General features: G+C 30.0%; 1 pseudogene; it reads right to left on the reverse strand.

Annotated features, from left to right (window-relative positions):
* Nucleotides 1-5323: 5323 nt before the first annotated feature.
* LOC114415867 lies at nucleotides 5324-6830 on the reverse strand (annotated as a pseudogene).
* Nucleotides 6831-15343: the final 8513 nt, after the last annotated feature.

Here is a 15343-nt window from a genome sequence, read left to right on the forward strand (position 1 = left end):
TTCCTAGCCTGAGTAATAATATTCCTAAGATTGTAATTACATATATATATTGAAATAAAACTATTATCACCGAGTAGATGAATTAACTAATGCGGAAATATTCTACATTAATCATTAGTCTTGCGTTTAAATTTTATACATATAATTGTGTTAAATAAAAGTGGAAGATATATACTTATAGTTTGTAACTAAATAAATAAACATCAGCAATTTTTATTTATGTTTTCATTATATCACCTGTGATTTTTTTTTGTTTTGTTTAATTGAACTAATTCCTTCCTTGCTCATTCTTTGTCAAAATATCCAGCTAGTGGATTTTGTTGATGTTAAGATAATTAAATCTTATAGCTTTAGATTAAATAAAGTTCCAAAATTTGGAGGTCACACGTACATGATTACATTGACATATGCACTACGTTAGTCAAAGGAAATTGAAAGATTCAAAGGTAGAAGTTAAATAGAAAATATTTCATGCATTATATGCGGGATATTTGTAAATGCACGGTTGCTATCTCGCATATTTGCAAAGATTTCAGGCTAACAAGTAACAACTAACAAGGTTACCTCTATTTTTTTCAGAATTTTTTAAAGAATATTCCAATTATTATTTTAACGTCTTGCGGATAGAATTTCCCTCTACCCCTTTTATTGAAATATATGATTTTGCTTATTTTACCATAACAGCACTGGGATTTCCTCCTCAAATATGATAATTCAATCTCACTCATCTCCCCTTTCTCTTTCTTAATTGTGCTCAAACCCATTCAACTAGTAATTAGAAACTCCTGGATTTCTAAGGGTACCATAGCGACTCCCATTTAATAATAGGTACTTGAATGTGCATGTAACCATAAAAAAAATTAATGTTAGAATAATTCTTATTAACATAGATATTAAATTAATACTTGAAATATTAGACATGAAATGTCTAATATCGTGAAAAGGTCCTATTCAATTAGTTGAGTAAATTACATGAGTTATTATAAACTCTAATGTTGACTTCAATTCCTACCATAACAAATCAATAATACTAATAATATATTTTTAAATATATTATCTTTAACACTTTTTTGTTTTACTTATTTATTAAAATTTATTGAAAACAATTCAGCTATAACCCTTTCCCATTATTAAAATTTATCTATAAAAAATGCATGGAAAAAAGTGTATTAATAACCCTTTCCCTTATGGTTAAATACTTCCAATCAATGGTTCAATTATTGTAAATTTGGCTGACAGTATGTCAAAAACCTGAAATATCATAACATTTTGTCCTTGGTCTAGATTCTAGACAGCCCATTTTTTCGGTAACAATGGACAAAACCTACCTTACCTTCCGCAATATGATGAGACCCCAAACAAAACCTTTATATATATATATATATATATATATATATATATATATATATATATATATAAAAGTAGCGCTCATAGTGGTACTTTGGGACCGGTTTCCATTCAAGGAATGAAAACTATTATATGCATATATAAACGAATAGAGATATTGTAGATTTCATATTCTAAAAAGCTATTCCCTGCCCTTCCATACAATCAAACAACATTGAGAGCAATGGGGGTATTGCAACCATTTGGGATATCGTAGAAACACATCTGGCAAAGTAGGTTACAATTTATGCCACTAACAAAAAAAAAGTAGGTTGCAATTTAATGCCACTTGGAAGAACCCATACTTCTATTAATTGTCCGTGGTTGGTCCCACAAATGAAAAAAGGCAGATAGTATCAGCATAGACCCGTAATAATTTTGAGATTGATATTTCATGATATTTCATGATATTCTTGGAATTTAACTTGGAATGCCAATTGATGTGCCGGATTGACCATGTTTATCTTTCTTTATGGTTTTGTCTTGGTGAACAAACAGAGAAATGTTTAGTACTTTGTCATGTGATCTTGTGAATGGCACTATGGCAGCACTTCGTGACTGTTTTGTGTGTCTTTAGGAAATGCTCAACCATAATGTTGGTCACGAGAAAGATGGTGCTTGTTTTGTGGTATATAGTTAGTAAGTATTGGCTATGTGGTTCCACTTGGCAGTTGTATCGCTATGATTTTACTTGTTCACTACCACATGGTGTGTCCTAACTTCTCAGGGGATAGAATCATTAAGAGCATATACATATATTTCTGTTCTCACTTTCTCTCTCAACCATCATCATTTTCAATTTGAAGAAAAGAATAAAATATAGATTTTACAAAAATAAAAAACTAAATATTGTTTTTTTAAAAGACTAAAATTATAGAATTTAAAAAATAAGAAGATTAAATATCTCTATTTAAAATAGATACATCAAAATTACATATTTTTTAAAATAAAAGAATAAAAAATAAATTTAAACCTAAAAGTAAATATGATGGTCGATTCTAAAACCATATCACGACGAAAATAATCTCAATCAAGGTGCGCTACTTCAAGTAGCCAAATGGTGTTTCAACTAGTCATGAAACCAACACCTAAGAAAACTAACCACGTTCCTAGATCACCTTGAGTATATTTCAGTCAAGATTAAAAATAAAGAGGAAAGGGAGTGAGCATGAATTTCATTGAATATTCAAATGATATGTCATTACGTTACTCAAAAAATGGGGAGATTGATTGCTTTATAATTGAGAAACTAAATACCCCACAAATAACAATATATGTCATATATAAGGGATATATAATAGAGGTAAGCCTAAAAGTCAATTCCAATATGAAAACTCTAATACTCACCTCTTAACTTAGGTGTTAAGGTATCTTTGTAAGTACCACCGTTCCCTTACACCTACTAGAAAGGAAAAAGAGTGTTGTTGTCAAACCTAACCATTGACCCTACAAATTTTTCTAAGTATAGTTGATACCCACCTTTGGGTCTAATCAAACTATCATTTGGCCGCAATGCAATGGTAGAAACACAAAGCATAATGAGAGTAGATGGAAAACAAAGAATGCCACAAGGTCTTAACCCAAGGAGCATCAAAGGATTATTCCTAAAAAACCACCCATTCATCTTGTGATGCACCAAAACATTGAGGTCCTATGGAAACAAGATGTCGACAAGGTGGAAGCGTTACGCTTGGAGAATGATAAAATATGAACAATGTCGTTGCATGAAAGACAAACACAGTGAAAACCTACTCAATCCCGCTAAAAAAGAAAAATGAGATTGAAGCCCATACTCAATGCTCGCGCTTGGAGACAAGTAGGCATGAAACCTATACTCAAATTGACACTGAGCATCGACCCCCTCCTGTAAGAACAATGACACGACAACACCTTTTTCTGGACGGCATAATGGAAACTTTGCTCCCTCCTGATTGGAAGAACTTGAGCATAGACCGATATGACAATGCCACCAATCTAGATGAGACCACAAACGCCTATACTACTTAGGAAAATCTGTTTACCAATGATTATGTCATCTTGTGTTTGTATTTTCCTACGTCTTTAAAGGGGGCAACCTTGAATTGGTATACTCATGTTCCTACCAAATTAAATTGATTCTTTTGAAACTTTGGTTGCAAGATTTAGGGCACAATTTGCCATTATCCAATCTCGCCACTTGGTGTTAGTGACCTTAGTGAACTTAAGGCAAAAGGATGACGAGTTCCTCAAGTTCTATTACATTCCTCAACCCTTCAACAACACCAAAAATCCCCTAATGATGCATAGTTTGTTGAAACTCATACAAGCCTAAACCTAAAGCATAAAAAGGGTAAGAGATACGAACAAACAAACGGTTAAGGGAAAGACAAAGGGTAAAACACTCACCTCGAAGAATGTAGAAATTTAAACTTTGGGGTGCTATGTCTTTGATCTTTCATCTTATTTTCTCTTTCCTTTTCCTCTTTCTCTCTTCCTCTTCCACTTTCTTTCTTTTCTTTTCTTTTTCTCTTTCTCTCTTGTTCCACTCTTAATTAATTATGTGTTCAGCCTAGCGGGTCTAGCCTATCTCAGGCCTTAGAGTCTCATCCAGGTCCTACTATCCCATTCCTCTTAAGCCCTAACAAAAGGGTGACTATAATTAATAACACATAAGGGTATAATTAACCATTTATTATTAATTTATTTCTATATTTCCAAAAATGGGGTATGTTACAATGTCTAGTCATTGAACCTTGACTCCAACTTTAACATTATCATATACAATTATATTAAGTAAAACCCAACTAAGATCAATTTGGAAACATAGTCATGCTCTCACTATGAAATAGTCATTTTCAATGTCAAGTTAATGATTAAGGAATGAGAAAAATTCCTCCCTTGTTTCTCCAAGCCCTCCATCATTTCTATTACAAAGTTGATTTTACTATTTTATTTAACATTTTTACTTTATGAAATTAAAGTATTGTTGAAACATCATTTAAAAATTAAAAATAAAATAAACCTTAAAAAAAATGGTATTGTTAAGTATGTGATTAAGTGGTTTTTATTTATACTCATGTTAAAAATGTATTCATTAGGTACTAGTATCTACCCAAATTCAAAAGTACCAATTAAATAACTCTTTTTCATTTTGCTTCATAATTTTTTTATATATTATATCAAATACAAAATAATTGAGAAATATATTAAGAATAATAGCATTATAAAAAAACTGTAGATTGTAAATTTATCATGTCAGTCTTGCACAAGATATTTCACTAGTTAAGATTTAATTTTTAATTTTAATTAAATTAAAAGTAATAAATATTAATTTCAAAATATGGATGGTTCATTTACAAAATTTTATGTTTAATTTATTAATTTATTTGTGTGATTTTGTAATTTAAAAAGGTTGTTTGGTCAAACTATATAGTTTGAACAATTAGACAATTTTCTATTCCTAGTGGAATAAAGTTGTTCAATCAAACTACATAGAGATTTCTTCTTTGTTAAAGAGAACAACAAATCACTAAACTAATTCACAATTGAAGTTGTTAGTAATATCGATCTAATTTTCTCAACAATGATTACAACACACATAAAAAATATTTGTCTTGTATCAATAATGAGTTTAGCACACAAATATAGATAAATGGATGATATATCTTTTATTGATATAATAAAAAAATTCAATCAAATTTGTTCTCTTTACCGAACCACTATATATAGTTCATGTTTGTAACATTATAAAATAGTGAGATTCAAGATGAAAGTCTTTAAAAAATAACTATTTAGTAACCCTTATTTTTTCTCATTGTGATCCAATTTCTCTTATGCAAGCACGTATGTCCTCCACATTATACCAAAACATACAAATTATAATTATGCATTAATTAATAACAAATTCTCAATGAGGAATACAAGATCCATGTTCTTGGAAATTTGTGTTTGTTTTATTCTAATTACAAAATGTATAAAACATATGAGGAGATTTGAGAGCAGGATTGGCAATAGGTCCCTCAACTAGTCCTTTTACTCTTAGCCTATATGTTGCTTCAGTAAAATGCAGTTCATTCCAATTTATATATTTTGAAGGATCTAAGTAAACTTGCTAGACTTCCACAAGTTATTTGTAAACTAAGATGGTAAGGTTCATCCTTTCCACAACAAGCTCTAAAAGTATTGATTTTACTAGTAGAAAAGTCTGCATTACATAAATTAATGAACATGATAAGAATAAATCATTGCAAAATTAGCAATAGCATGTAATTATATACTACTCATCTAATAAAAGAAAATAAAAACACAACTCACCATATTGTTGTGGTGCTTGAAATAAATGTTTGGTAGAACCATAATAATTTAAATATGTTATCTTAACATGCGAGTTCTTTTGTCTTAATGTCTTTATAGCCTTTTTTAGTTGCTCATTATAGTACTCGATGAAAGCATTGTAAGTTGTCAAGCGCCCAAATTGATCATAGTCATTTTTCTTATTGCTATTCAATGTTGCCAAAACAACAAAATTTCACCCAATTGGAAAGTTCTCTGGTACCACTAACTCTATCGATCCTTATTCAATAAGTTCCTAGCAAATACAAACAAAAATAAAATTCAATTTCTAGTCAATTATATTTCAAATCCAAGTTTAATTAAACTATTAAAATTGAAGCTAACATAAATTTATTATAACATATAGAGGTGATATTTTTAATTGCTGCAACAATTGGTGGAACCATTTGACGAAGTTCTGTAATATTTTTACATGGGATAATTGCATTCAATTCATTTCCACCCATATCTTCCACAAGAAACAATGAGTTTTTGAGGTAACTATGGCACTCTATCATAAAAAGGAATGAATATTGTTAGTCATATTGGAAAAAATTTCAAATATTTGACCAAAACATTATTAAAGGTGTTTTGGTAAAACCATTTTTGTTTTTACAAAGGGAGGGTTTGATCTTCTTAAATCAATCAAGTTGAGTACTTAATGAATACACAAATTCTATTATATTGATTCTTTTTTGTTACAAAAAATTCTCATCAAGTGCAATTGAACCAACGGATGTAAAATTTACTCATTTCTTAATATTTTGTCCTTCGGTGAAATTTATATAGGTTGGCAACATCAGCATCCCATATGTCTCAGCTAAAATTAAATGATCACAGGTTGTGTTATATTCTCGCTTTCACACAAGGAAATTTCATTTAACCTATATGAAAAGCAAGAGAATAAAGTACCTATGAAATCTATAATTAGTCGCTCATTTGACATACGCCTAGAAGAATGCTTAAAGTATGTTGAACCATAAGGACTATTATTGAGTAGCGGCATTTCCAATGTCACTTATAAAATCGCAAAAGTTGAAAACGGCTTTAGATGGAAAAGTATTTCCATTTGAAACAATATTTTCAAGGAAACCACAAGGAAAGGTTATGCTAAAGAGCATGAAGATCTTCATAATGTTTCTCTAAACAAGGGGAGAAAACTTAGTTGTGATTATTGGTGCTTATAAATTGGAATTGAATGCTTTATATATTGTCTCATCAATCACCCTTTGTTTTGTCATGTATTTGTCATTTTAAGTTTGACATGGTGATAACTATTATGATTCCTAAAATAGTGAGTGAATTATGAGTTGTAAGATAAGATATTTATTTAACGAAAAATGTTTGTCAATATGTTTTTGTTATTATTATATGTTACTTTTGTGTTATTGTTTTGACTTTTTCTATAATTATCATGCATATTGTTAAATTTCTATAATTAGATCTATATATATTGCAAACGCAAATTGTAAAAGTTTCTATCAATGAAAAGATTAAAAAAAAAACTTTTCATTATTGTAATTTTATTTCAAAATAACATTATTACAATTTGTAACTTAGTTTATGTAAAATTAAATTAAGGGTTAAGTATTTTCACATATGTAATATCATCCAATAAGTTTAATCATAATTATTGTTTAAATGGTTAACAAAAATAACACCATAAAAGATAGATTTAAATATTCAAAATTTCAAGAAGCATAATTATATGCAAAAAAATAAGTTGCTTGTTATAAGAAATATTTGTTAGTATGAGAATATGTAATAATTGTTAGAAAATCATGCTCAAGAACCTTTTGGTCTACATACACTACTACAAAAGGAGGCTTTATTAACTCATTCATTAACAATTTTATAATAAAATACAATTGTATTGAATAAGGAAAGATATATTAGCAATTTACACAATTATTACTAAGAATATAAAAGTATGAAAAGGTAAAAAAAGTAATGTCTTGTAAAATATAAAAATATTAGAAACAATAAATTCATAAACTAATGATCTTTACAAAATAGTCTTTCTTGGAAAGTACTCTTCTCAGTATGGGTTTCCAAGTAAATTAAACAAATAATGATCTTTACAAAATAACTTTTCTTGGAAAGTACTCTCCTCAATATGGGTTTCTTAGGTAAAATTGATTTAGCTCATTATGTGTTGTGTATTTATAATTTCTTTTTTTGTGTTAGTAATAGGAAACCCATCTCAGTCTTTTAGGCCATAGAGGGGACTCCGGCAAGGAAATCCCTTATCTCCATATCTATTTATCCTATGGGCTAAATCCCTGTCAGTTGCACTCTTTTTGTCTGTCGAGAGGAAATCTTTGCATGCTGTCAAAATCTGCCTAAAAGCACCTATTATTTCACATTTATTTTTTGTAGATGACAACATTATATTTGCTAGAGCCACAATGGAGGAAGTTGTGCATCTTACTTCTCTATTGCATTCTTACGAAGTTGTTTTAGGCTAACAAATCAACTTTAGCAAATCAGAACTCTCCTATAGTTGAAATGTTCTTACCTCTAGAATTGATGAGCTTGTTAGGCTTCTTGGGGTAAAGGCAATGAAGAGTCAAGGAAAATACTTGGGTTTTCCAGCAATCTTTGGGGGAAATTCAAAGTCTCAAGTTTTTTGATTTGTTAGAGAACGAGTCTGGAAAAAACTTAAAGGGTGGAATGAGAAGGTTTATCAAAGACTGGAAGAGGAATTCTTGTTAAAGCTAGGATTAATGTGATAAAGATTCTTCTTTTAGCCAATGGATAAACAATTGTTTGGAGGACAATGAACCTAAAGTTTTAGAGTGGATAAATGTCCTAGCTTGGACTTTCTAGAAGTGCAGAAATTTACTATTTTTTTAGCAACGCAAGACCCATGTGGAGCAAGTTTTAAGCATGGCACAATGTCTAAAAATCCATGTTCAACAAAGTGATAAAAATAGTGTAGCAAGGAGGACAATGTGTGGAATCCACCTAAGGATGGGCAAATAAAGGCGAACTTTGATGCGATTGTTAGGCAAGGTGTTGACATTGAATGGGGAATCATTTTTTGGGACCTCGAAGGTCAGGTATTGGCAGCTGCTATAAAATTCCTTTCCTTTGAATATGTTTTTTTGAGAAGTTGAGGCTATAGCCTTTAGATGGAGTATTGAAGATGGAGTATTGAAGTTTGTGGTGATTGTTTGTTCCATAATGTTTAGTACAAATCAGATTGTTAGGAGCTAGTCAATTGCTGGAAAAAGGTCCCCTACATGGGAATTCTTACTTCCATAGTATCTTACAAGATTGTTCCTTTAGTTGAGGAATTATCACCATCAGTTCTTAGTAGGGTTAGAAGAAATTGTAATAAAGTTGTTGATTTCTTAGCTTCATTAGCTTTTTCTTAGCATGAAATTTTCTGGCTAGAAGAGGTCCCACCCCATGTGGTTAATTAGGTGAACTTTGATGTATTAGATTTTTCACATTGTATTGAATAAATGAGCCAACAATTTTCCCTCAAAAGGAAAAGAAAAGCCTGGAGCAATGGAAGCAAAAATCCTTTAAGACAAAACAAACATACTAAGACATTAGTTAGTTCTCAAAAGTGAGGTTCAAGAACATTAGTTCTCACAACTGAGGTTCAAGAACAAATTACGTTGCAAAGGTTGAGTACTAATCAATATGGAAACCCTCCCAATAAGGCAATACCCCATCCACACCACCCTGCTCTAACAAACAAAACAATGAAAAACAAACATATATTAATTACAACTTCACAAAAGATAAAACTAAGGTTGTTACCCTACAATACAAGCACAGACCATTCATCCAAAAAATTGTCTTTCTTTTCTTAGTGAAACAAAAACATACCCATTTAGAAAGAGAAAAGAAAAAATAAATTAGAGCAAATTGACATAATTCCACTTGGCAAAGATGAAGATGGGAGCAAGAGAGAAATACATTACATTATATACTTGTGAATGGTCTTCTTGGTACCACGGGGTCATGATGATTGCATATTTTAATACTCATGGCCCAACCAAATTTTTAAACTATTTACAAATTTTCATGCCCTTTTTTTACTTATACACTCCTTTATGCTTCTTTTTCCCCAAACAACCCTCTTAAACACACTCCCCCTCTACTTGTGCAAGAACCTTCAAATCAAGTGTGATGGTGGGTCCTCAGATTAGGTGTGACACCCTCTACCCCGATATACATATTTATATAATAAAATATATGAAAATAAGGAATTACTTAAAAGAGATTTTATTTTCTAAACATAAAAGAGTTCACGTGTGTAAAAAGTTTACATCCACATTAATCATCAAATTAAAAACTTATCAAATAAGGTATGAAAATATCTCTAGTATAAAACAAGATCGTCCAATTTATTTTTACAAAAGAAAAACAAGTTGAACAACGGAACAACATAAAGTAACATGTTTAGAACATTATGCAAATAATATAGAAACACATGCTCAATGTCATATCCTATCAGGGCATTGTGTCCCAACATCCTCTAGCACGAAGCTCTTTTAAGTCATCCACCTAACCATTTGCTTCCATGAATACAAGGTTCGAGATCATCACAAGATCCAAACACAAACGACACATGGGGAGTGAGTCATCACATTTCTCAATGAATAGAGATAAATGGAAGCATACATGTATGATATAAATATAACAATAATATAATTATAACAACAATATAGATATAACAAGGCTCAACTTTGGCATAGTTCGCATCATTTCAGTACTCAACACTAACGTCACTTGTCCTAGAATTTAATCACCAATCACATTCCACACCTTCACGATTAATCATATATTCAAGACAACACATTTCAAATAAAATACGACATCTCACACTTATACAATTCATTACACATCATCACATAATAAGTCACAATGATCATTACACAAACGTTATGCAACAGATATACTAAGACTCAATCCTATAGGCAATGTGGTATCATGTCGGTGAAAACCTTTTTGGATGCCTAGGAGTACATGACAAGACAGACCACACACTGGTAAGTCAAGTCACTCTCACTAGGTAAAATCATAGGGAGACCAGTCAGGTTCACGTTGTTTTGCAAGAATGCTTCAACCATGTAGGATTGGCACATGCTTAAAGGAGCACTCAAATCCAGTGTATTTACCCCCAAGGCCTAGACTCTGAAGAGTCCATCAGAGCTTCTTCCTCCTAATTTAGGTTCAACTCAAAAAATATTTTAACATGCAGACTCTATCTATGAACTATACAACGCACACAACTCCTTAATTGTTCTCAAAATAATTTTAACTCGTCGCGCCTCAAAGTGATTAAACTCATCAGGTTCTCACAGTGAATCCCATCATAATACTCGTCACACATTAACTCATCGCTCTTAAAGAGTCTTACAATTGTGTGATTGTACAGTTCATAACTCACAACTTAATGCATGCAATATCTCAGTACACATGTATCTTACAATTCAACACATACTTAATTTATCACATACACCCAATCTCAATCACAATGTTATAATCTCAAAACAACATGTTTTTACACCTCATGAATCACATACACATCACACACTATTAATATATACATGACACAAACACAGACTTTACCTATGAACTATGTAATACACACAACTGCTTAATTTTTTTTAAAATCATTTTAACTCATCACGCCTCAAAGTGATTAGACTTGTCGGGTTCCCACAATGGAGCCCATCATAAAACTCGTTGTGCATTAACTCGTCGCCCTTAAAGACTCTTACAGTTATGTGATTTTACAGTTCATAGATCACAACTCAATACACACAATATCTCAATACACATGTAATCTCACAATTTAACACATACTCAACTTGTCACTTACACACAATTCATCACACTTCCATAATCCCAAGACAACACGTTATCACGCCTCATGCATTATATACATGTCACACAGTAATAATATTAATATGTTATGTTCATATGATTAAACCCGTCAAATAATTTCGCATAATCATATCAAAATCATAGGTCAAAAACATAAAAACAACAAGAGCACTCAATTTTATCAACCAATTCATATCAGGGAATCAATTGGCTCGACAAACATAACAATCTCATAATTATAATCATAAAGGCAGAATTAAAATGCAATAAACATCCCAAAATAAACTCTAGTTTGATCTTCTAAGGATCATTACACATGTTCATTCTAACCCAAATTGTGATAAACTTATCATTTACCTCTAAGTGGGCTCACGTGTGTAGTCTGGCAACGATAGCGGTATCACTAGCAATTTCCTAAGATTTCTCAAGCTTTTCTTCTAGTTGCTCTGCTAGGGTTTCCAAGCGTTGGAGAGAAGGAGAAGAGATTTGAGCCTTAATTTCACTGTCTTAGTGCGAGATTCATTTCTCTTTCTACATATAATATATCGCAAATCCCAACGATTGAAATGTGTGAAAATGAGTTTCAAAGGTGGTGTCCAAATTTTATTATGATCAAACAGTTAGCGAGTTTGATATCATAGTTTTACTAAGATAAATTTGAGTGTATCTGGAAAAAAAGAATTTTAGGAGAGGAAGAAGGGAGAACGAATTTGAGGATAATAAAAAGTGTAGAAATGTATCGTAATTGTGGAAATTGATCTAATATGTATCTATTATTTACTTTACTTACTCTGAGCCTATTATTTACTTTATTTTATCTTTATTTTATTTTTTATAAAAAAGAATTATATTTTACTTCTTCATTAAATAAATAACCAATTAAAACATATATTTATTTTTTAAAATATCATTTTACTCTATTTATTTTCTAATATTATGAAACCGTTATTTTAATTAGCAAAAACTCTTTCCTCTCATTTATTTAATTTCTGAAAACTCTATTAATTTTTAAATAATTTTTTTATTTATTTTACGATAAGTAGAGTGTTACATCAAGTGTAACATACTACTCCCCCTCACTAATGCATTGTCATTGTGCTAAAATTCATTGAAACTCCACATCAAGTCTAAATTCCATAAGGGGGATTGTTGTCGTTGCCGATCTTCACAACATAGTCGTCGATCAACACATTGTGGAGGTAGATTTTTAGGGTGAGAAGGATTGGGAGATTCTCGTGGTCAAAATTAATGGTTTTCATTGCTAGAAAACCTTTCAGATTTTTGTTGTAGGAACCATAAGATTTGAAAGACTTCCAGATAGATTGCATTAGTGTGTTGACGCATGTAGTGTGGATCAGATTGACACATAAGATTCACATGCTTCTCTTACGATGATGATGGTGATATTGATAAGAAGACAAATAATGTTTTTAAATTGACCGCAAAGAGTTTAGGTTAGTGTTTGTGTTGGTGTGTTTTGCTGCTAATGGAACGTTGTTATTGAGATGCGGTGAACAATCGGTGTGGCTGTGCGGGAAATGTGGGGAATGTATTCATGAGGGTAATTTGGGGGAAAATGGAAAGGAGGAGTGTATAAGTAGGAAGGGAAAGTGGAAATAGCAACTGCCTAATTCATTTGTTATGTTTAACTTACTAAATTAGATACCCAATTGATTGGACTTCGGGACCTATTCTCAACCCAACATAAAAAGAATAATAGAAGAAACATAATACACAATACACTGTTGATAAAAAAAATAATATACACTTGAATTTTTGTTTTTTTATCATTCAGAAAAAAATAAATACACGCCTAAATTAATTAAAATAAGCACCTTCTATTTTAGCGGATTAATTAATCACTCTCATATTTGTTTATCTTTTATTGTTATTAACGCATCATATCCGTAGTGGGAATGCATGTTCGTATGCCACATAAAATTTTATTTTCATGCTTAAAGTGCCTAATCAAATTAGTGATGAAATATATAGATCTTGTTTTAATTTAGTCATAATAATTGTGGTAATAATAATGAAACAGGAAAGAAAAAGGTATTGATAAAATACGTAGATCCTACTATTATTGTTTATACTTTTTTTAGCAAATGAAAAGGTAAAAATGTAATGTCTTGAAAAATATGAAAATATTGGGAGAAATAAAAGTTCAAAAAGTGGTGATATTTAAGAAAACTTTTAGATGTTTAAAAGTAATATGTTTAAGAGTATTGCAAAAGTTGAAAGAAATAAAGGTTTAAAAAATATGAAAAAGTAAGAGAGTAATGTTTTGAAAAATATGAAAAAGTTGGAAGCAATACAAAAGGGTGATGTTTAAAAAAAGATTTAGATGTGTAATGTTTAGAAGAATAAAAGTATAAAAATATTAAATAGCAATAAAGTAATGTCTTAAAAAAATAGACTTTCGACTGCTTCAACTATTTTAATTATTTCATTGTCATATTCTCGATCTAACAAGAATAGAATCATGTTTTGTAGGATTTGAACCTACTAGGATTTTGGAGACCCGCATTCTACCGAACTAAACTAAGAGTGTTTTATTTTAATCATTTTATATGACTCCAATACATCTTGCATGCATATATATATATATATATATATATATATATATATATATATATATATATATATATATATATATATATATATATATATATATATAATAGCTCAAATTAAAGCCATGATACTAGTAGCTGCTAAATTAAAATTGGAATTAGCACATTTCATAGAATTAGAAGCTCTTGTTTAATTCGCTTCTGATCTCCAACTCAGTTCCTTAGGAGTTATGGGGAAGGAAACAAAATATTGAAAAGGTGGAAAAAACTAAAAGTTTAAATATGTGGAAGATTAAAATTAAAGAGTAATGTCTTTAATTTTTTTTGAAAATGTTAAATAAAAGTTCAAAAAATGATAATGTAAATAAAAAATTTAAATGTGTAAAAGCAATATTTAAGAATATTATAATAGTTGAAAGGAATAAAATTTTTAAAACTATGTAAAAGTAAAAACGTACCGACTTTAAAATTATGAAAACGTGGAAACATAATATTCATAAAATAATGATGTTTGAAAAGTTTATATGTATTAAAGTAATGTTTAAGAATATTGCAAAAGTTGAAAGAAATAAAATTTTAAAAAATTAAAAAGTAATGTCTTCGAAATTTTGAAAAAGTTGGAAGCAATAAAAGTTCAAATATGAGTTTAAAAAAAATTAATCGTGTAAAATTAATGTTTAAATTATTGAGAAAGTTGAGAACAATAAATATCAAAAAAATTAATGTCTTAAAAAATAAAATAAAAATAGAGAAAAATTAAAGAAAAATTTATGTGTAAAATATATTACATAAAATTTTGAAAAATTAAAAAAGAGAATTAAAAATATGATATCATAATTTTAAAATATAAACAATTTAAGTAAACAAAATATGAAAGAAAAATTGTAATTGGGAAATGCAGTTCTCTTCATTGTTTGATATCTATCATGCCAAAGTCGTGAATTGTGTGCAAACCCTGAAGCGCATGATTCATAGAGAAGCCATGGGATATAATGAGTCGTGTGAAGCATTATTGAAGTTATTAATCTTCTGATAACTTAAAAAGAACGTACATGAAAAAAAGAAGAAAAGATACTTGAAAAGCCTTAGAATCTGTATTGGTCAACGACAAAAAGATTACAAGTGTCTGATAATTATCAGCTACATATATATAAAAGGAGAAAGACAAACTAAAGAAAGAAATAGAATAATTACCTAACAAAATAACAACCTAACAAACTTACATA

The sequence above is a fragment of the Glycine soja genome, chromosome 6, assembly GCF_004193775.1.
Source record: "Glycine soja cultivar W05 chromosome 6, ASM419377v2, whole genome shotgun sequence".
NCBI lineage: Eukaryota > Viridiplantae > Streptophyta > Magnoliopsida > Fabales > Fabaceae > Glycine > Glycine soja.